The following is a 23250-nucleotide window of genomic DNA, read 5'->3' on the forward strand; positions in this document are numbered from 1 at the left end:
CTGGACGAGGAAGTACTCCATCAAAAAGGACTCATAGTCACAGTGGATGATGAAGCAGCAGCTCCTCCTGTGGCCAGAATCGAGCATACCCTCACAAAGCCAGAAGCTGGGAAGTTAAATAGCCTCTGTGTCTGTCTGTCTCTGTGTTGTTTGTCTAATGGCATTGAATGTTTGCCATATATATGTACATTGTGATCCGCCCTGAGTCCCCTTCGGGGTGAGAAGGGTGGAATATAAATACTGTAAATAAATAAATAAATAAATAAATAAATAAATAAATAAATAAATAGACTCATGTAATGCAGCTCAATGCACTTAAACTGCATTATGAAACTGGATTATATGGCAGTGTAAATGGAGCCTCCATCTCCTTCCCAACCATATGAATTGAATGCAAATCCTTTTTGCACTTTGGATTCAGTTTCAGTTATAGAAATAAGCCAAGACAAAAAGGGAAGGTGAGAACAGGAGAGAGAAACTGGGATATTTTAGAAGTAAATGAGAAAGTGGGATATATTATAGACACTTCCACTTGAAGCATTGCTCTTTCACAGGTTTTGGAGAGTCAGTGTAGTATTAGGATTTTTAAGGCAGCTTTCTCCAACATGTCCAGCTGTGTTGGATTGGTGCAAATTGTAATCCATCTGAAAAATACTAGGTGGGGAAATTGAGCTGAAGTGTTTGAATGAGGCCACAGAGACTTGGACTCAAAATTTCACTCCTCAGGGCCCTTCCACACAGCCCAGAATATCAAGGCAGAAAATCCCATAGTGTCTGCTTTGAACTGGGTTATCTGAGTCCACACTGCCATATATTCCAATTCAAAACAGATAATGTGGGATTATATTCAGCTGTGTGGAAGAGGCTTCAGTCTCTTTAGCCAATCTCCTTGGGTTGCTTTAAAGATAAAGCCGGTGAGAACCACATATGGTGTCCTAAGATTTTTTTTATAGTAATACATTATAAAATAATCTATGCTCACCCTCTGATTGAACCTTTCATTTTAGACAACAGCATAGAAAGATAGAAAAAGAACCTGCCTAATACTCAGGCAAGGTGTTGGTTGTGAAACCAAAGAATTATGATGGTTATCTAAACATCTGAAGAGTAAGCCACATGTTAAACACAAAGGTGAATATTTCAGACTAGTTATCACATATCTGTTTTACACATTGGCTATTATTCTATGACCCTATTGTCAGGTAACTATGTGAAAGAGAAATATTTAGTTCTAATTCCAGATTTGCTTTGAAGCTGGAAAAAGCCAATAAAATACTTGAATCTACTATAAGGCCACAACCTGAAAACTTGTGAGAAAAATGCTAAAGTACACTAAGACCTACTCATCTCCCCCATTTGCAAGTGTTCTGCTTTTTTCAAATATAACCTTGAGTCCTTATTTGTTTTCATACTGAGCACAAACTGTAACTAACATAATCTGGACTCTGATGCAAATCCAAATCCTGTAGAGTTGACCCATAACAAAGTATGCAACATTTTCTAAGTTTTAAAATGTAAATAGGGTGAACTGCTCTAACAACATTAAAATAAAAAATTGCTTGGGTAAATAATGTGTCCTTATTCATTTTGTCATCTGCTTTCCAGTTCAATTCATTTCCCCCTGCTTTTACATAATAATGATGGGGGTGATTGTGATGATGGTGATGAAGAAGAATTTATTGCCTGCCTCTCCCTGTAGCTCGAGTTGCCATACAACATCATTAAAACAAGAAATTAAACATTATTAAAAGACATACAAAAAGCTACATAGAGTTAAAATACAAGTTAAAATCCACTGATAAAATGCAAATTAAAATTCACAACTGAAAATTGACCGGGAAGGCCTGCCGAAATAGATGGTAAAATGTATATGGTAAAATTGTCAACAGCTGTTGGCAGAAAGCAGATCTGTGTTTTATTTCACTATGGTGCTGGTGGTGTTTGGTGGAAGGATCAGTCACGAAAACTCATTTTGCACCATTTGACCAAACATGAACATATACAGTTGTTTAACAGTAAGTTAGACCATGAGTCCACCTAAAACATTGCAAGAATCCAGTAAGATTTGTCCTGAAGATCCAGTGCAGAGATAGGAAAATAAGGGGGGAGGGGAAGCACTCATATATCATATTTATTATGTCTGAATTTTCTTACTTATGTTTTCACTGATAAGCTGATATTTATTATACTTAAGTTAATCCTTAGCTGGCATTTTATTTTACACTGTATTATTTACCAGAACAAAGGTGAAAAATCTCATCCCTAAATTTGCTTCTCTTATCTCTGATCCCATTTTTGAGCTTTGTAAAGTGAAAAAAACAGCTTTTGAAACCCCAGTTTTCATCCTCCAATCTACTGAAAGGGAACTGATGAGTTTAAAAATAAGCACACAAAGATTCAGAAAACCTAAGCTTATTGAAAATAAATTATAAGCCAGATGCACCAGGTGCCCTGCTTAGATACAAGATGTTTTCATAAAATCCTAGAGTTGGAAGAGACCTCATGGGCCATCCAATCCAACCCCCTGCCAAGAAGCAGGAAAATCACAATCAAAGCATCCCCAGCAGATGGCCATCCAGCCTCTGCTTAAAAGCCTTCAAAGAAAGAGCCTCCACCACACTCCGGGACAGAGAGTTCCACTGCCGAACAGCTCTCACAGTGAGAAAGTTCTTCCTGATGTTCAGGTGGAATCTCCTTTCCTGTAGTTTGTAACCGTTGTTCCACGTCCTAGTCTCCAGGGCAGCAGAAAACAAACTTGCTCCCTCCTCCTATGACTTCCCCTCACATATTTTGAAGCAAGAACCACAAAGTCTACCAACTTCACTTCTTGAACAACCATCACCGATAACAAGTAAGAACAATAACCTTAAACTGAGAAATATTTTGGAGAAACAAACATTTCAGCAGTTAGACAACTCATCATTCGGTTTGTAATTGTAGTGCTGTCCAGGTCTTCTTATCTTTGCCCTTCTTCCTCTAATGACCTCCATTATTTCTTTCCATTTTCCAGGACGTACTTCTGAAAAACCAATAAAAAGAAATAATAAGATAAAACTGGAAAGAAAAGCCTCTATTAACAACACCCATAACATTCTTTGACCCATGAAAACCAAAAGCATCTTAGGAAGACTTCTGGTCTGAACAAAGCTTACCTTCGAATATTGTTCCACGCTGGATAAAAAGCTAATCTTTACACATCTGGCTGGATATATGAGATAGTGACAGAAGTTGGACTTCATCAGTAGTTTTCTCTCATTCTTCACTATAGAAGGGTTAGTTGTTTTGACCTCATATCAGCCATACCTCATTATTGAAGCTCAAAGGGAACTTTCCACTTCTTTAATATCTGAAACAGCAACAACTGTTGCAGCACTTGGAAAAAGACAGATAAAGCTCTACCTTTTTCATTTAGACAAACTTATTTCTAAACAATCATAACCTTGTATTAAAATAAAAGTTCCTATATTAACTTCCTCTTATGGAAACATTTGACCCTGAAATTAATAATTAGGCACACTCATATCCATATGTATGATTTTTAAGTGGATCTCTAGAATTTTAAATTGCCGATTGCAGGAAATGTGAATAGGTTCAATTTACAATTAAACACTGAAACTCCTTCAATTAAACTCCTTCAATTCCTTTGTGGGATTTTTTTATTTAAAAAAAATGAGAAAAACACTGAATTTATTTAGTTATTTTAATATTTATATTTTACTTGACCTTTTCTCTGATAAAAAAGGGCAAAATATATAGTTCTCTTATTACTTTTATCCTAATACAGAAACCTGAGAGGTAAGTCAGGCTGAGTGAGAATAATTGGCCCAAGACTTTCCAATGACATTCACAGCTCGTTAGAGACTAGAACCTGAATCTCTCTCTTGCTAAAAGATTGAAGAATAATGCAAATTCTACATATGAATTCTGACTTCATGAATCTTACGCACATTTTGGACAAATCACAAACTCACCTCACTTCAGTTGCTTGTGGTCTGTCTCATTCTAATTCCTGTTGGATACTGTGGTCCATTGGAGCCGCTGATGGCGCAGTGGGTTAAATGATTGAGCTGTTGAGCTTGCTGACTGAAAGGTCAGCAGTTCGAATCTGTGGAGCGAGGTAAGCTTCCGCTGTTAACCCCAGCTTCTGCCAACCTAGCAGTTTGAAAACATGCAAATGTGAATAGATCAATAGGTACCATTCCAGCGGGAAGGTAACGGTGCTCCATGCAGTCATGCCGGCCACATGACCTTGGAGGTGTCTATGGACAAAGTTGGATCTTCGGCTTAGAAATGGAGATGAGTACCAACCCCCAGAGTCGGACACGACTAGACTTAATGTCAGGGGAAAACCTTTACCTACCTTACTGTGGTCCATATCCATGTTGCTCCTCATCTCTTGTCTTGTCCTCGCCTGCATATCATCTCTGCAGCTATCAGACTTTCATACTACTGTGTTCAGCATCTCCTTTTCATCTTCTAACTCTCCATTATTTTGTCTTTCTTCCCTCTTCTCAGCATATTCTCCATTATTCTTGTCCCTCATTCCTATCCTCTTGTTTATGCATTTACTTTCTTGTTCTTGTTCTGCAGACCTTCCTATCTCTGTATGATGCACCATGAGCAGTGCCAACAGCTTCATGTTCTTATGAAAGTGCTGTTCAGTGTTCACCATATTGTTCTCAAGAACATGTGAACAGTCACAAGAACATGTATAGAATTCCAGGAGGTGGAACCCTTTATGTTCTAATAAAAGTTTTAAAAGAAAATGCAGCCTCTAATGAGATTATTGTCCCATATCTAAACCAGCATCATGTTTCTCATGGAATATTCTCAGGTAGCCTGAAAGTTGTGGGCTGTCCTGAGTCTCTAGGTAATTCTGCCTACAGCAGTATCTACAGCAGGCAGATTCAACAGACAGTTGAAGACATCCAACAACTGATTCCATTGTTGCAGAACTGGAAAAGTCAGAACTGAAAGCTTATGTTCACTGATCCTTCCGTCCCAAGCCAATTGTTTACAATGAAATATTGTCCATTCGTATTTGGATGAAGACTACAGAATTTCTATTTTCAAAAGAACCCCTACCTCTGAGAAGCTCACTTACTCTTTGGGAGCCTGGTGTACTTTGGATAAAATGCGTTGGGCTCATTGGAAAAATAAATTCATCTTTTTCAATACTTTGAGACATTATCTCTTCTATACATCTGTTCCTTAGCCTTAGCCATGTATTTTGCCTACTCCTGCACATTCAGATACCAATGTCCTCTTGAGGTGGTCATTCAGCCTCATCCTCTGATTCTGTGGATAAGGCAGGTTCTTCTGGGGCCCCATCTGAGATTTACTCTTCATAGTTGTGCAGAACTAGCCTTTTCATAAGGAGTGTGTAAGGATAACCTTTGGACTATCCAAATCCTGGCAACTGATGAAGAATTCATTTCTGGAATCTTTCTCTGAGAATGGGATTCCTGACCCTTGTTCAGGCATGACAAATGCCTCCAAAAATGCACTACTACAGTAGGATGGCAATATCCCTTACATGTTGCTATTCTCAAAAATGATTATGTAGATTGTTAAAGGGGAGGGGGGTATTCTTTTGTATGTCACTCGTAGAATTCGTTCTTATTAGATGTGAAATACGTTGAATGAATGAATGAGTGAATGAATGACACAGGAGAGTAATTCTTGCTGTTTATTTCCAACATAATTGAAGTATGGCTGTGTTCAATGTATATATCTCTATGAGGCTGCTTGTAAGAGAGCTCTGTGCTTGACACGCTTGATCCTCAGGCCAACTGCAAGGCACCCATTTGTCTATGAGATGTGATGCCCCTGAGCCTCCAGGGCACTGTATGTGTTCCACTTCTGCGCTTCCTAGCAGGTGGTTACCAAGCAACGATGTGGCTTCAGAGATTCATTGTCCTTTCATCCACTGGGCGACTGTATCAGCCACAGCTGCTGCTCTTTAAGAAGAAGGGAAAGGGAAAATTTGGGGGAGGGCACATCTATACATACTAAGATCCATAAGAACAAGAATATTTTCCTCCTATACAGTCAAGTTATATAACTAGTGTTTGGAAGTGAAAAAAGAAAGAAGCATTGGGATGACTTCTTCCAGCTCCAATAAGACACAAAGCAAAGACCAAAAAGGTCTTTACTTATCTATTTTCAGCTAACACTCATTCTTTTATGATTTATATCATAAAATAATTATATAGAGTTGTACTATAGCACTTACTATCCACTGATAGAACACAATCTATAGTCTAGCCTTCAACAGAGACCGAAGGAGGACAGATTGAGAATCAACTGCTTTTTTAATTTGCAAAACGAAATGCATGTGCCAATGAACAGCCTGCCGCCAATTTTGTATTTTTGTGTTATTGTAGCTATTGAGTTTGCATCATCTGACAAAGAAATTATGCACTCTTCTGGTTTATATTTCAAGAGTCTCTTTCAGTCTCCTTATTTGTCTTGCAGATGAGCACAGTGATGTAACTGTAAAAGGTGCTAATTCAATGCAGGAATTTTTCCTCTTGGACCTTATAATTTCTCTTGAGATTTTAACCAAAATCTTATTCTTTCTTTTCTCAGCAGCATCATTTCACTGTTTCGAAAGAGTTTGGTCCTCTGCATGGAGTAGCTCATTTTCCAAAATAAATGCATTAAGGCAATTAAGAGGGTTATTCAACTATGTTGTCAGAACAATGGGAACAGTTTTTATGATTTTTCCTCCAAATTCATATGGTGGGGTTAAACAATGACATTTAAAGCTTATACAGGGTTGCTTCCATATATGTCCATAATTTTACTCTACACAGCATGATCTCCATATATGAAAAATATAATCTACAAATAGTGATACACCTCCCATTAGGCTGGGTGAGATGCCCACCTGAAATAATGGAATGTGAGACAAATCCCTCCAACTTGCACAGTTGAAAATCTAATGTTGGACAAGCTTCAAATGCTGAATTTTGTGCATTTGGAGCCTGAATAGCACAAAGGAAGGACACAGAGGATTGGTGGTGCCATGTCCTACTTGGGGAAAGAGAAGAGATAAGTTGCAACCACAGCCAATGGAGATAACAGGCTGCAGTCACCTGTCCTGGAAACAGACTCTGGACCACTACCTTAAAGAGAGGGAGATGGATGAAATATACTTCATCTTTGGAGCATCACAGACTAAAACAACAGCATCAAAAGTACAGGAAAGGCCCTGGACTGCCTTAAAAAAGAACATATACTGGGATAATAAGACCAACTGTGCTGAATTATAGCTGGCCAGGCCACAGCTTGCCTGTGCTGCAGGACAACACCTCCAATACCTTTGACATCATGATAGTTCTTGTTTTCTCATTTTTCTAACCCTTAGCATGCTTTTTGGATTCTTCTCTTTGGTTAATCCCTGACTTGTTTTTCACTTCACTTGGACTGCTTTTTAATTAAGCTTAGCCCCAGACTGCTTTGACCAGTCATACGCTCAATGGGATCCTCTGCAAATGAACTTAACTGATTTGGCTTCCATATTCTTTGTTTCTTAAGTCAAGAGTATATATTTTGTTCATCTCCTTTCTGATTTTATTTTAAAAATATATACGCATTTTGTTTGTTCCAGAATATTGTCTGCCAACTCCCAGTATAATAGGATTTACTGTATATTTGTTTCATACTAGCTTCCTGGTTGTTTTATTTAAGCCGGTATAATATCAGCAAAAAATGGGAACAAAATCTGGCATATTTTCAATTAATCTAGATATGTCTTAGGAAACATAAGGATGAGAATTTTGTGAGGTGTGTAGCTACACCATTAAATCTAATAGTTATGATTTCAGTGTCAGGAATAGTTTTCTCTATTTATTTATTTACTCATACAATGGAATAATAACTTTTGTGTATATGTTTGTTTGCCCTCCTGAACAACTATACTTTTTCAGATTGGTATATAGCCATATTTTGACACAGATTTTCTTTATTATATAACCATGTAAAATCTCTAGATAACTTTGAGATGGAAACTTTTTCCTTCCTTCTCAAAATATTTTGGGATCATTACTCAAGGCACCCTTCAAAAGATGTGTAGTCAGGACATTTACACAGTACTGCAAAATCCAAACGTATGGCAAAAGCCATACAAAAATGGAGAGAAACATGATAAAGTAATCTGGTTTTGATGACATAGCTATTTGGATATATCCTGTTTTGCTTTTACATTACTGTGTTTGTTTACTCAGCCAAACAGTTATGAATATTTGGTTGCACTGTATTCTCAAGGCATGATATGAGAGTTCAATAAACATGGCCAATAGGGAAAGTTATAGTTTCTGGTGATCAAGCATGCAATCACAACACTGTGATTTATCACTTCTACTCCCGAAAATAATAGAATTGTGGGAAAATGTCTCTAGGGGAATACTCTGAGTAACAGCTTATTACAGGAGGTTTTTGTTTTTATATCCCTGGTAGTTTGCAGTCATTAGATGTAAAATTTTGTATGCATTTTACTTATTCAATGCCCTTCAAGCATTGCCAATTTATGAATTTTTAAGGCTTGGTGTACTTGGTTTCATAATGTATTTTGGAGGGTGTGAGAAGTATTTCGTGGTGCAATTCAATGAAATTATGCTCCATCTCTAATCATGAGTACACATCAAGGCAATAAAGTTCCAAAATCCAACTCCCCTGCAATTTGTTCTTGGAAGAAGAGACCAGGTCCAGCCACATCCTTTCATGCAGCTACTTCCTTTACAACCATAACTCATGAAATATAGAATCGCTCCTCCAGTCATTCCCCAATCCCGACTTTATTGTAGACATCTTTACTAAAGGGAAGCAATGGATCCTTTTGAGCTGTAGAACACTTGTCAGATTCCCCAACCACCCTACCTATTGATGGTAGTTCCGAGAGTGTCTAAACAGACTTCAACCCACTTTATCTCATTTCTTATCTGCTCCAGAATCTATCAAAAGCTAATGTTGGGCTACTGATGGTACACTTTTTAGGGCAAATACTCCAGAGCATTTCGTGGACAGGATCTCCATGCCGCCATCTCCACAGCAGGTACATAGGTAAGGTTGTTGCACTATAATGCTGTCAAAAGATATGCTTCTGGAAGAAGAAAGCTCAACACATCATTTCTATTGGGTGGTAGAGTTTACCATCCATTTTTCAACTGAGTGAAGAGTCACCCAGTCTAGACGTCTGTCCAGACTATTCCATCCCTTGAGCACTGGAAGAGGAATTTGCACACGTAGAACAGGGGATGTTTGATCTTGCAACTGTTGCAGGATCTCAGCCATCTTAATCTGTTCTTACCATTGCCTCAGCTGTCCTTGGCCTTTTAGACCCCCATCTCTTGCTCTGAAACCTAACTGCCAACCTGACTCTAGCCAGAGCATTTGGCTCTTTGTATCTTGTCAGGTGTCTTTGTCCTGTAGAACCAACCCCACCCAAACCCTGCCTCTGAATTTTACTGATGATATTAATCACAGCGGGAAGTGCAATGGTGCTAAAACAACTGTCATAAATGATCTCATACACATGGAATAGCACCCGTGTGATCTGCTGTTCTATCATGTCACATTTTCCTGGATAACATGGGGACTGTGGATTTTTCAACATGCTCAGCACTTTCAAAGCCCTTTGATTTTAATAAGAGTTGAGAAGATTCAGCCCGCATCCTCAACACAAGACTGCACCAGATGAGTGCCAGAGCACTAGGTTTATAAAGCGTCCACCTGACAAGATCAAACACTAGTCCGATTCCACAGAAATGTGTCTGGTGCCACAAAAATTCCAATAGAATGAGAGAGGCTCTCTAGCCACCAGCTGCTCCTTTACTTTGTGCCTCAAAGAATGTGGCTGATTTTGAAAACTTGTCACCAAGCTGAATCTGTGACACACCTGTCCCTCTTGTCAGCCCCATTTAGAAAAGCCTTATGGATACTTAAAAAAAAAACATCAACTAAGGCCATAAAACTGAAATTTAACAAGACATTGCTGAATGCTAAATGTAACATACATGCTCCATATGTCCCACAGTGATAGACTGTCTTCCTGTATTACAATTCGTAAACAGGACAACAGCTGTGGAATGTCATTGGTGACACCCCTTCCGTTAATTCTGAAAGACTGTCGGAGAAAACATTAGATGATTTTTTTTCCTTTTCTCTTTTAATGAAGTGGGGATTAACCAGACACTTTTGTTATCTGGAATCAAAAAGGAAGTATCAGTGACTATGATCTTCACAAATCATCAAACTGAAACAAGAAATATTAGTAAGTGCAAGTGAATGTCTTGGATGACACCTCATTCAGTGGAATTCTGATGCCTCTTACTTTGTACCAAGCAATAACATCACTTGCCAATCTGAAAGGAGAGAGAAATTTGTATTTTATGATACAATCCCTTTAGGACTTCTCTTCCCCACCCCCTCTATGCTATAGTCTTGTCTACACCTGACAGTCTGTCATTCATAGGGTCGCCATAAGTCAAAGTCAACTTGATGGTAGATAACAAAATAATCACAAAAGTGAAAACTTTTCAATATACAACTAGAAGTTAAACAGACAAGTGTGTAACAATAGAAGATTACAGAGGGGAGGAAATAAATAGCTTATCATTTAACCATACAATTAATGCTGGTAAAATGAAGTTAACTGACAATATATTTGGGGGAACACTCTGAGTGACATACAGAGGCAATCCTTCCATTAAGCAAAGTAAGTTTTAATGTTTTAAACAGTTGGTTGCCAAAAATTTTAAGTTGCTGTTAAAATACAAAGTCGAGGAGGAAGAAGTGAAAGATTGTCTGGTCAAATGGGTTCAAAGTATAGGAACACAAATTCAGTTAAAACAATGGGAGAGAATATGGACAAAGAGTTTGAAATTTACTTTGAGTAGTGATTTGGGGAAAACGCACAGTAATGATTTAGTGGGGGAGAATGTACAGATGTTATATGACACCAGAAAGGCTTTCTAAGATGTATATGGGCAGCTCTAACAAATGGTGGAAATATGAACACAGTGTTGGGACATTTTTTCACATGTGGTGGAAAGACCCAGAAATATGGGTCTCAAATACATTTGAGGCTGGAAGATACTGTAAAGGCTAAATGTAGGATGATATCAGGGTTTAATTTGTTGAGAATGCTGGATGATCATCTTCATGGTCAGTCCCAAAAGTACTGAAAATGTTGGGGAGGGGTTTGCGGAGCACAGAATGGCCAGGAAAGAAAAGTGGGGGTTGAGGCACGTGACGTGGGAACTCAGGCATCTTCCTCAGTTGAGTCTGTGCCTTTGTATAAGTCAGTATATTAGCAAAATGTGTAGCAATTTTTGTGTCTTGTCACAGGTGAAAATGCAGAGGAGTCTGGAGCAGCATCCTTCAAGAAATGAGAACAATGTGGTTGTTTGTGTGAAGGCTTCCCCACTCACCGTATGTCCTGACTTGGCTCTTTGAAATTTCTTCCCCAAAATTCAAAACTCATCTCAAAGAACATCATTTGGGACACTTGAATATGTCCAAGCAGCTGTGATGAGAGCATTGAACAACATTTCAAGTGACAAGTTCTTTGTTGTTTATTGTTCAGTCACTTCTGACTCTTTGTGACCTCATGAAGCAGCCCATGGCAGAGCTCCCAGTTGGCCGTCACCACCCGCAGCTCCTTCAAGGTCAAGTCAGTCACTTCAGGGGTACCATCCATGACAACTTCCTCCACTACTATAAAGAGTGGCAGCAATGTTGGAATCACTGTATTCAATCAGAAGGAACCTGTTTTTAAGGGGATAAACTCTAATTGTATGTTATGTTTAATTAAAAAGTCATATTTATCTATCATCTATCTATCTATCTATCTATCTATCTATCTATCTATCTATCTATCTATCTATTTATGAGTTCCCCATGGGGTAAGAAAGGTGGGGTATAAATGAAGTAAGTAAATAAATAAAATCTATCTGTATTCTTGCTTCAGGTGATATACAGCTGCAACCATTCCTATTGTTGGAGAACCTAAAGATGGTAGTGCACACATAGTAATCTCAATGTTGGATTTGTACATTGGACCCCCTCTGTACCAAGTTTTGGTGCAAAACATGGCTACCAGATTGGTTACTGGGGTGATCATAGTACACCTATATTAAAATCATCCCACTGATTAGTTTCCAGGCAAGGTACAAAGTTTTGCTGTTTTCTTTAAAGCCCTACATGATGTGGGTCCAAGTTACATGCAGGATAATCTACTTCCACATAATCTGTCCCATACACTCAGGTCTTCTGGGGAACATTTACTGCAGTCATGACCAAACTGGCAATTGTTAATCAGAGGATTTTTTTTTCTTTAGCTGCCGCCAATTGTGGAATGACCTGCTGGAAGAGATGTGACAGCTGGATACGCTGTCTGAGTTTAAAACAGCATTAAAGACCAATCTCTTCCTGCAGGTCTATCTAAATGACTTTTAAATGATGTGTTTTCAAATTATGGATCAATTGTTTTAAATATCTATGCTTTCTGACTGATGTTAATACTCTTTTGACTGTTTATGTATTTTTAATTGGTGTTCATGTTTAACTGTGTTGTATGTTTATTTATTGCTATATTTTAATCTGCTGTTCTCTGCCTTAATCCATAGAAAAAGACAGCTAAGGAGGAATGTTTGTATCTTTTCATACAGTACTAGTTTTAATAATCTGTAGGCTGTCTTGGATCCCATTATAGGGGATAAGGTGGGATAGAAATGGATACAACAAAATAGCTACTTCCTGAGTCCTACTAATAGGTCAGGCTTACTTTTTGTAATTTCTAGATACCGTATTTACTCAAATCTAATGCTCATCTTTTTTGGCTAAACGGCCTTGCCAAAATTGGGGTGTGCATTAGATTTGCATCATGCAGCAATCTTAGTGCTGAGCCAAAGCAAAAGGGGAAGCTTTTTCAGGAGGAGGAACTGGAGCTCCTCTTTGAGAGACATCATCTCTAATTTAATTGCCATGGCTCAATGCTATGCAATCCTGGGATTTGAGGTTTGGTGAGGCATTGGTATTATTTGGCAGCCCCCATGTTCCCTAACTACAGCACCCATGACCCAATATCATTGAGCCAGGGCAGCTAAAATAGATACACTCTAGAGAGCATAGATGCACCCCAAGGTTTTATTTTCCATTACTGAACGCTTTAGTGTTCCGACACTTTCGTCTTTAAAGAAGGAATTCTACGCAGGCAGCTACTGAAATGTGTACCTTTTTTGACCAAATTACAAAGAATGCACTTTTTGCTGCTGCGCGTTACATTCGCCAGCAAATACTTTTTTTAATTTCAGGATGTTAGATTTGATGGTGCATTAGACTCGAGTAAATGTGAGTATTTGAAATGAAATCTTCACAGTCTAAGTGTGTGTGTCTTTTCTCCTCATAAAATAAAAAATTTGCCAAAAAAAGAAGAAATCATTAGTCACTTGGATCACTGAGTCCTAAGAGTTGTGTTGAGAAATGTAAATATTCTTTTCTCCATGTTTATTCCAAAACAAACGTAAGTGTTCTGTTTGGCATGCTGGCAACATTGGTGTATGAGAAATATCACTTAAGTTGCTTGTGATATCATTTGCAGAAGCTAGACAAGGGAATTTAGAGTTTAACGCACAATAAATCTGCTCTTCAAACAGGGATGGCTTGTGTGCTTACCCAAGCAAAGTCTATGAGAGCCCATGTCCATTAAGGTACAAAGATGGCAAAGGTTAAGGAGCAGAAACAAATATCTAGTTCTTAAAGTTAGTTGCCACAAATTCCCCCAACACTTTTCCCTTGTGCAACCAGATTCACAGTATTCCTTTCAACTCACTCTAATTCCACAATCAGTAGCAGAGTAAAAATATGTTTTTTATTAGATGAGAGCTATCCGATGTTCCAGGTAAAAAGCCAAAATATGCATTTGCAAAACTTTTTAACAATGAAATAAATACAATGTGTCTATCCTATAAAGGTTTTTATAATACAGCACGTCTGTCTTGCTCAGGATTTCGGTCCCAGGAAAATCCATTATTTATTACAGACTTGCTATAACAAGTTAGTACTCAGTTTAAATTACAGAAAAGAGTGCAGTGCTGAAACCCTATACCTGCTCAAGTTTTCAAGAAAGGATATTAAAAAGGATTTCACACTTACATTAATCACTCTGCACACTCTAAAGATGTAAGTATGGGATATAAAATGAATGACGGTCTGGAAGTGGTCTTCATTACTCTATTGGCCAAATATATATTTTGGAGGGGGAAACCAGAAGTATTCCAGACTATGAGTCTCACATGTTTGCTACAGCTTGGCTGTAGATTGTCTGAAACATAGAGGTGGATTCTGGGTATACTGGCAGGCAAATGTGTGCACTTATTAATAGAAACACACAACAAAGAATGCTCAAAAGAATCGAAGCGATCCTATAGGTCATCTGTGGGGCCAGGGAGAGGAATTCTGGGGCCTCAAGCTGAAGCATCAACAGTCCTTTACACAATAAGTCATTGTTCATATTTCCCAGTGATGGCCTATATTAATAAACGATGGTGTGTCTGCCTGGGGTAGACATTACGTAGAGTCCGGTATCAAGCCCTCCACTCAGGGAGAAGAAAATGATAGAATGAAATGAGAAAATAGTACTATTCTTGCTTTTTGTCATCATCACAGAAGCAGGCATGGAATAGAAAGGAAAGCCACAATGTGTATGTTTCACCGACTATTCACGAAAAGGAGGAATTAAGAGGAGATGATAACTATAATCACATATTGGTTCCATTCACAGTGTTGCCACAATCTCAACTATGTCTTATAGCTGCTCTTCCATCTTAGTTAGGCTGAAAGGAAAGGGATTAGAAAGGATTCAGAGATGCCAGTGGTTAGGGAGGATAACTTACTACACAACTTTGGAAAACAGCTGTGGAGTAGATTAACACAGGAGCAGTTTTATACCATGTGTATTGTAAAAGGAAAATGAGTACAATGGGGATGTTTTTATCGGCTGTCCATTTCCTACGTTGTTTTATGTTTGCTGCAAAAATTACTGAAAGTACATGACACAAAATTATCCCTCTAGTGAATAATTTGAAAGACCTCAAATTATCTGTCATCCATTTATATACTACTACCCTTACTGAGACAGATAGGTTTATGGTGGAGATTGCAGCTGAAAAGCAGCTATTAAATTATTGAAGTTATAACTGATAATTGGGAATGGGAATACCTATGAGACTTTTAGCAAGAACTGGGATATTTTTACTGAAGTAAATTCCAAAATGCCATTCATATATTTCAACATCCATTACAAACTAAAGTGCAGAGAAAATTTAATTTAAATTTACAAAAAGTGTTGCCTTTCAGAGACAATAGAATAATTCCAAGTCACAAGTACAACAAACTTAATGAATAAGCAGGTTTTCCATAAGTCTAGATTTACCATTCAACAATTTATTTATTATTTATTTATTTACAGTATTTATATTCCGCCCTTCTCACCCCGAAGGGGACTCGGGGCGGATCACATTATACACACATAGGGCAAACATTCAATGCCCATAAACACACCAAACAGAGACCGAGACAGACAATTCATTCAGCAAGTGGGTCTTATCTAGCTAAGGGCCTCAAAGGAGAGGGGCAGTGGGGCAAATCTGTTGCCCTGTACACAACTTACTCTTGGCAACGCTTTCCCCATCACATGGAAGAAGCATAGTTCTTCAGGAGAGGATCCCAGTACAACGCGGGAAGTCTCCCATGTTGTGGAGAAAGCCTCTGGTGATACTTTCATCCCAGTTGGAGATGGGGTCTCAACTGGAAATCACACAATGTCATGTGGTGGCCGGCGTGGTGCTCCGCCCAGAAGATGGGGTGAAAGCATCCTAGGATGCTAAATTCCTTCCTTCTGATGTGGTCGTAGAATGAGTAATGGAATTCAAGCCAGCATATACATGGTCTGCATTCACATTGCAATAATGCAACATATGAGGCAATTGTGAACCTAATGTTACGGTTTTATGGATTGCCCACATTCCTTTCTATATGTCTCCTGCAAATTTGCAGTGTCTTGTGCATTATGCTATCAATTTTCCCATTGTTTATGGAAAAGTTGTATAATTGGTTTGGGAATTGGCATCTGTGCAGCATGCTTTAGCCACAGCTTTCCATTCCCTTCACGTTTCCTGCTATAAATGTTTTAACTGGATTTGTATTCTCACCTTCCCATCCAAAACAGGACTCAAAATACCTTACAATAACATTACATAAAAATGAAAATGAACAATAGTATGTTTTTTATTGATTTACTGACTTTATATCTCACCTTTCTTTCAAAGTGATATCCGGGGGATTAAAACAGAGGAAGAATGTATAAAGTCGAAGAGGCTGCAACAATTTGCTTTCATATGAAGTCCCACCTATAATGCCAAATAATGCAGTTTGAAATTGCATTACACAGCAGTGTAGATGGCGACTCGGTTGACTGGGAAGGAGAGATTCTGCTTCCTCCTCTCTTCTCCTAATGAGTTAATTAACTGGAAACTACTGGTGCACTTTGAACCCTGTTTGCATCAAATGAAGTCCACTGAAGACAAAGAAGAAGACTGGAAAGAGAAGAGAGAAAATTCTAAAAGCAGCTGAAAAAATGGATTCAAATACTATACAACACTTTTTCCTAAGCCTATACTGGGGTGTTCTTCCTTAACCTTTTGAAAAGGGACAAATGTGTATTGCTGGGAGAAGAGCATGCATAACAGCTTCTTTAAACAAAAAACTGATTTAAATCAAAATAGATTATGAAATCTTGTACAGTCCAACTTGAAAGTAGGACTGTACAATTATGCTTTGATGCTTTGGATATAGCTGTATTTTCTACCTTTGGGTCTGAAATGAGTAAAGGCTAATGTAGTGTTACTTTAAAATGAAGACTGAAACTTCAGCTATTGGAAAACAGACCTTTGCTTCTAGATGAAATGTACTATTTTGGAAACTTAAAAAATAAACTAGTGTTTACTTAATAACTCTGGAGTTTTTTCCTGATAATGGAGAAACAAAGCAAGGGGGCAGGCAAGGAGGGCAGCTAAGAGCAATCCAGTGCTGTAACTGACAGGTCTGTGTGTCAATAAACAATACCTGAGGTGCCTAGCAGAAACCTCTTGGAACTATTTGTTTGAAAGATTGCAGCCATCTTGCCCTACCATGATGAGAAGACTCTGCAGCTTTATTCCTATGTCAAAAACAATAAACCTACATGTAATGCATCCCATCCACACAATAAATCCTTTGAAACAAGAAACAAAAAAGTGTGCCATGAATTAAAAAAAAAAAAGGAAGAGACGAATGTGGCTTCCCAGGGAAGGTAATGAATAAGGGTCTATTTTTAAAATATATTATCATAATCATCATTATAATCACCATTTACCATATTTTCTTCTACACGAACTATGACCAACTTTGACATTGCTGATGGCATGCAACTAACTAGCTTGACATTGACTAGGCTGATTCCTTGTCTTTGAAGGGACAGAAAAGAATAGTTTGGTATAAACTTCATGAAAGCGCTCATCGGTTTCAGGCATATTTTTGTTCAAAAGGGCATGCATGTGCATCCGCACTAGTGTGGAGGGTAATAAAAAAGACAATGACACAAATGAAGTTGACAAGGCACCCGTTTAGTTGTCAGGTTCACCAGAGAGGCGACAGTCATTTGAAGCAGGTCAGCAACCCAGAGCTTCTGTTTTCCCCAGACAGCTAAGGCAAAAGAGTTTAATAACAAACAAGAGCATGGAAAAGTTAATATCTGGGCAACAACTTCGAGTGTTCACTCAGGAAGCCTAGTAGCCACAATTTTGCCCAGGAAAAGTATGAAGTTATGCAAACAGTAGTGTGAATAAGATGTTAGTAATGAGAAGCAAAGTATACTTGAAAAATAAAATAATAATTAATTATATTAACTAAAAAGCAAACAGCAGCAGTGCAACTGTCCAGATATCTATCTCTCTCACACACACACACACACACAAAGACACACACACACATATACACATACACATCTCTGTATGCATAATGTGTTCTTTGCAAAATTTCAATTCAACTAAAATCATTTATGTAGTTGAATTTCGGAGAAACCTGCTTCTCACATATAGGCCTCTGTGATTTTCACATGAGATTTCAAAATGTAGTGAGTTAGATTTCATAATGTGGTTAGAGGTTTAGACTGCAATATGGGAGATCTAAGTTCAAGTCTTAAACAAGCCATATAACGCATTGAGCAACTTTGAGTTCAGTCATTCTCCCTTTCATGGCTCTTGTGAGGATAAAATAAGGAGGAAAGTCATATATGAGACCGTAAGATAATTGGAGGAGAGTTGAAATATAAATGTACTAATTACCATATCACACAAATCAAATTTAAATCAGTGGCCAAGTCACATATGTGCTAGAAAGTCTTAAGATTGAAATTTGGAGTTGTCATTTAATTCTTTATTTGCTGAATTTATTTTTTAGGTGTCAATTGAAAATAAGACAATAATTGGTGATGATATTTAACCAAGAACAAGACAAACTCAAATTGCTAAATGCAAATGGTTTGAAATAAAGGTGAGAACTATGGAAATATATCTTGGAGTTATAAGTCAGGTGAGAGTCCAAAGATTGAAAAAGTTCTGAAATTCCAAGAATTCCCTTTATATGAAATACAGTTCTCAGAATCTCTCTGCCAGAACCCCCTGGGCAGTGTTCATGCTGGTTGGGAGATACTAGGAGTTATAGTCCAAAAAATAAGACATTTCAATCCTTGAAAAGAAACAGCACTTGAACCCAATGTGTTGCAGTTCACTGTGTGGCTAAGACAGTTTTCCTCCTAGACATCCATTCTCAGTTCTGATAGAAAACAGTAAGAGCAATTAAACACTCAGAGATCTACATCATTCCCTTTCCTCAAAAGAGACTTTAACTCTGCTATTTGCCAGCTATTAAGAAATGTGTGCTAAATATTCTTCCATAATTCCAAGTCACAAAAAATCATAATAATATTCAGTGTGCAAATGATTCTCATTCCTTTCATCCAGCCAAGCTGTTGATTTCTTTTTCAGTTCTGGCACAAAAAATACAAAACAACTGATTCCTTCTACGTGACTTAGAATGTTATCCCCTTAGAATGTTAACCCACACACACCCTCCTTGTTCTAGACACTGTTAAAACAGAAAGATAACGATGTATGACGGAACCCATCCCACAATGCAGGGGACTTCCTATTTGCGCCCATCATAAATAATCAGGAAAGTGTCTCAAAAGTCCAAGAAAGACTGATAGCTTATGAAGGTTCAGATTTCCATGATGGAAAGTACTGAGATTGGGAGGAAAGCTCAGTATCCCCAAAGTGGTGTCCAGTTAAGATCAGTGCCTTGGGTCTATTCCAGAGTAGCAGGATTGGAGGGGAAAACCCAATATCCTCAAAGTTTTTTTCCAAGGGTTTTTTGTATGGAGTGGGCGGGAACTGCACTCACTTATGTGATAAATCTGAAAATGGGTGATTTTCAGGGAAAAAGGCAAGAACAATGTGTGATGAGATCTGATTCCACACCACCTACAATGTACTATTAAATTAATGTCTCCAGCCAGGAAACAAAACATATTATTCAGGTCTTAGCATAGATTGGTTTTTAGAAAGCCACCCCAAAAATTAAGTTGTTCTTAAAGTCATCCATGTATTTAATTCTTATATTGGCTCAAAAATATTCAGGGAGAGGAATTACAGAAAGCAAGCCTTGATTTTGCCATGTGCCAATTACTATGCTGATATGCAGACATGCCCTACTGCAGCCTCTTATCATTTGCAATTTTATATAAGGGACGCCATTTTACTATGTCATTGTATATAATAAGCTTTGAGCATTAATGGGGGTCCTGAAAGCAAACCTCAGCAGACACTAAGGGCCCACTGTATACACTCTTCTCTCAGCATCAATGCTCACAGAAGCTCGCTACTCATTGAAATGAAGCCTATCCATGACCCAAACATATGCACACATACACACGTTACGGATTCTGGGTGTGATGCCTGTACCATGTGAATATACAGAATTAAAGTTTTTCTCATCACGGCAGGATACATTTGAACAATCTGTTCATATTTACTGAGACTGAGATATCAGAAATGGCCACTGTGCAAAGAATATATCTTGCCTAAAGGAAATCTGTACAATTATTTACTCTCCAGATAAGCTGGCTTCAAGGGAACATAAGATAAACATAAGACAAAACAAACCACTTCAGTAGTTACCATTTATAATCATTTTACTAAGGTAATGCCATACCACAATAAAGCTTAATCGATCTAAGACAGGGTTCTACTGTTGGAGTGTTTCCAATTGCAGGATTTTGCAGTTATTCCCTGAAAAAACAACACATGTGATTTTTTTTGATCCTTAATATCAGAGAAACTCGGTGGCATAAACCATCAACCAATTCAGGCTCAGCATAGGGCAACATGCCTGTAAACCAAACTGCAAAGACATATGAGCTCTTCACATGGGGCATTTTTGCCGTTTTGCCGTTTTACCGCTATTATTAGCTGCAAGGACGGACCTGCCATTTGCCATCACACGACACACGGGGAGGAAAGTGCCATTTGGGTAGCTCTGACTGAACTATCTGCGCTTCCTCTCCTTTTCCCCTTATGACGTGGAAAGGATGGCAGGGCAATGCGCGTTGCTGCTCTTTCTCCCATCTAATGGGGACAGGGACACGGTGCCAAGATACCCTGCCCCATCCCCACCATATGATGGGGGAAGGAGGGAGGACGTGTGGGGCACCTTGAGACATCCTACGCACCTTCCCTTTCACCAGTGGTTGCTGGCAAAATGGCACAGCCCAAAAGGACCACATGAAGAGTTGCTTTAATCAAAGCACATGGTATGAAACCTCTCTTTGATATCTGTCTCTTCCATATACTTATGAAAATCTCAGGCAGAGACACTTGGTTTTGATGCCACTGAAATCTGAAGGATTTTGCAAAAGTCTAGAAAGAGCAGCAGCAGCAGGAACATTTATTGTTATTGCTATTTTAGCCACAATTTTGAAAATCCTTCAGCCAGAATTCCTCAGCTACAGCCATAATAATTCAAGGATTCTGGAAGCTATGGCCAAAAAAAACCCAACCTTTTCCAAGCTGTAGGATGACTTTGAATAAATGTACTTACATTAATTAAATTATTATTGTGTTCAGTGTATGTCTTCTTGGTAGATTTGGAACTCATTCCGCATTGTTGGATTGTGTTAGTGGAGCATCACCACATTCTGTTTATATAGGACACTGCTGACCCATGAGGACAAAAAGACAGAATGGAAAGGACAGTGAGGAATAACAACATTCTTTGGAAACCCAGGATCACAACTCTGATAATGCCACCACATAACTTTGCTCCACAAAATAAATAGTGTTAGTAAAACACTCCCAATGCAACAAAGAGCTCCAGATGGTTGTCAGGGCCAGCCCTACCATTAGTCAGAGTGAGGCAACCATTTCAGGTGGCAGATACAGTAGAGTCTCACTTATCCAACATTAACGGGCCAGCAGAATGTTGGATAAGCGAATATGTTGGATAACAAGGAGAGATTAAGGAGAAGCCTATTAAATGTAAAATTAGGTTATGATTTTACAAATTAAGCACCAAAACATCATGTTATACAACAAATTTGGCAGAAAAAGTAGTTCAATATGCAGTAATGCTACTTAGTAATTACTGTATTTACGAATTTAGCACCAAAATATCATGATGTATTGAAAACATTGACTATAAAAATGTGTTGGATAATCCAGAACGTTGGATAAGCGAATGTTGGATAAGTGAGACTCTACTGTATTGGGGACTTTGTTGGTACACAGCAAAGCAGTGTTTGCTGCACAACCTGATCCTCCCCCCTCCCCAAAACTAGTTTGCTAGCGGATGCTGTCCCTGTACCACCCTAAAAGTATGTTTTACCTAGTCTTGTTTGCTTTTCTATGTGAATTAGGGAGGAGGTGTTGTCTCATTCTCTATCTCAAGTAGCAGTCTGTCTTGCACTAGCTCTGCTCATTGGAATACATGATTCTGGTCAATTCAGGGCTTTTCCAGATGGGCAATAGTCCTCGTAAACATTGGGCTCTTCTATTTATTGATTACACACATCATATCAGTTGTGACATAAATGTACCACTTCATAAATACACCAAGGGATTTATTTACACATTTTATACATGAAAATAGGTATACAACCATTGGTCCTCATTTCTAAAAAAAAGTGTGGGTACTCAAACAGGGATTCTGCTGATGGCTGTGCTATTGTAGCCTGTTTAGACACATTGTTTTGTTAATTCTGGCCTAGGAGCTCTCGAGGAAACAAACATTTTTATAAGGACTGTCCTATGGAAGTGGGAAGTCAGCCATAAAGCTAAAGCTAGAGCAATGTCTTAGGTAGCAACGCTGTGACATTTGCATAATTTCCATACATCACAGTTAAAGTGCATAATAGCACATATGGTGGCAGAGTATAAGAGTGTTAGTGTTGTATAATGGATAGAGTGTTACTTTGAGAAAAGTCCCCACTGAGGGGACAAGCTCAACTTACTATTGATCTTGTGCCATAGCAAATCACTCTTTCTAAAACAGGGATAGTTCACAGGGTTCCTCATCCTTGATACAAATGAATAGTCCTTATAATGGCATCTGTTTGCTATATAATCTACACTTAAGATCATCATTAATGGCGCTCCATGCAGTCATGTCGGCCACATGACCTTGGAGGTGTCTACGGACAACGCCGGCTCTTCGGCTTAGAAATGGAAATGAGCACCAATCCCCAGAGTCAGACATGACTGGACTTAACATCAGGGGAAACCTTTACCTTTACCTTAAGATCATCATTATCAAGTTAGGAAGTGTGTAAGAATCTCCTACTCCTAAAATACCTGGAAGCTATGTTAGATTATTGGGATTTGCTTATAAAAACACAATTCAAATTGCCTTTTCAAACCTTTCTTTTTCCCTTTTGCTTGTTGTGGAGTACTGTTCTTTACAAAATTATTTGGATAATCTTCTGTGTAAGAAGCAAACCACAAACATGCTACCAAAGTGAACATTGTATGTAAAGGCGCAATCCAGAAGGCCGGGCTGTGGCGCAGGCTGGATAGCAAGCCAGCTGCAACAAATCACTCTGACCAAGAGGTCATGAGTTCGAGGCCAGCCCGTGCCTGCGTCTTGTCTCTGTTC

At 38.4% G+C, this 23250-nt stretch overlaps 2 long non-coding RNA genes across 2 annotated transcripts; both read right to left on the bottom strand.

The window, feature by feature from the left end:
- Positions 1–1473: 1473 nt before the first annotated feature.
- Positions 1474–5091, bottom strand: LOC134299783 (uncharacterized). Its single transcript, XR_010007041.1, has 3 exons — positions 3972–5091; positions 3153–3346; positions 1474–3019 (listed from the first exon to the last, which is right to left on the bottom strand). It is a non-coding gene; the product is annotated as an uncharacterized LOC134299783 (long non-coding RNA).
- Positions 5092–5675: 584 nt separating this feature from the next.
- LOC134299670 (uncharacterized) lies at positions 5676–11568 on the bottom strand. Its single transcript, XR_010006931.1, has 2 exons — positions 11436–11568; positions 5676–5960 (listed from the first exon to the last, which is right to left on the bottom strand). It is a non-coding gene; the product is annotated as an uncharacterized LOC134299670 (long non-coding RNA).
- Between the last annotated feature and the right edge of the window lie 11682 nt (positions 11569–23250).

This window comes from Anolis carolinensis, chromosome 5 (assembly GCF_035594765.1).
Source record: "Anolis carolinensis isolate JA03-04 chromosome 5, rAnoCar3.1.pri, whole genome shotgun sequence".
Classification (NCBI taxonomy): Eukaryota; Metazoa; Chordata; class Lepidosauria; order Squamata; family Dactyloidae; genus Anolis; species Anolis carolinensis.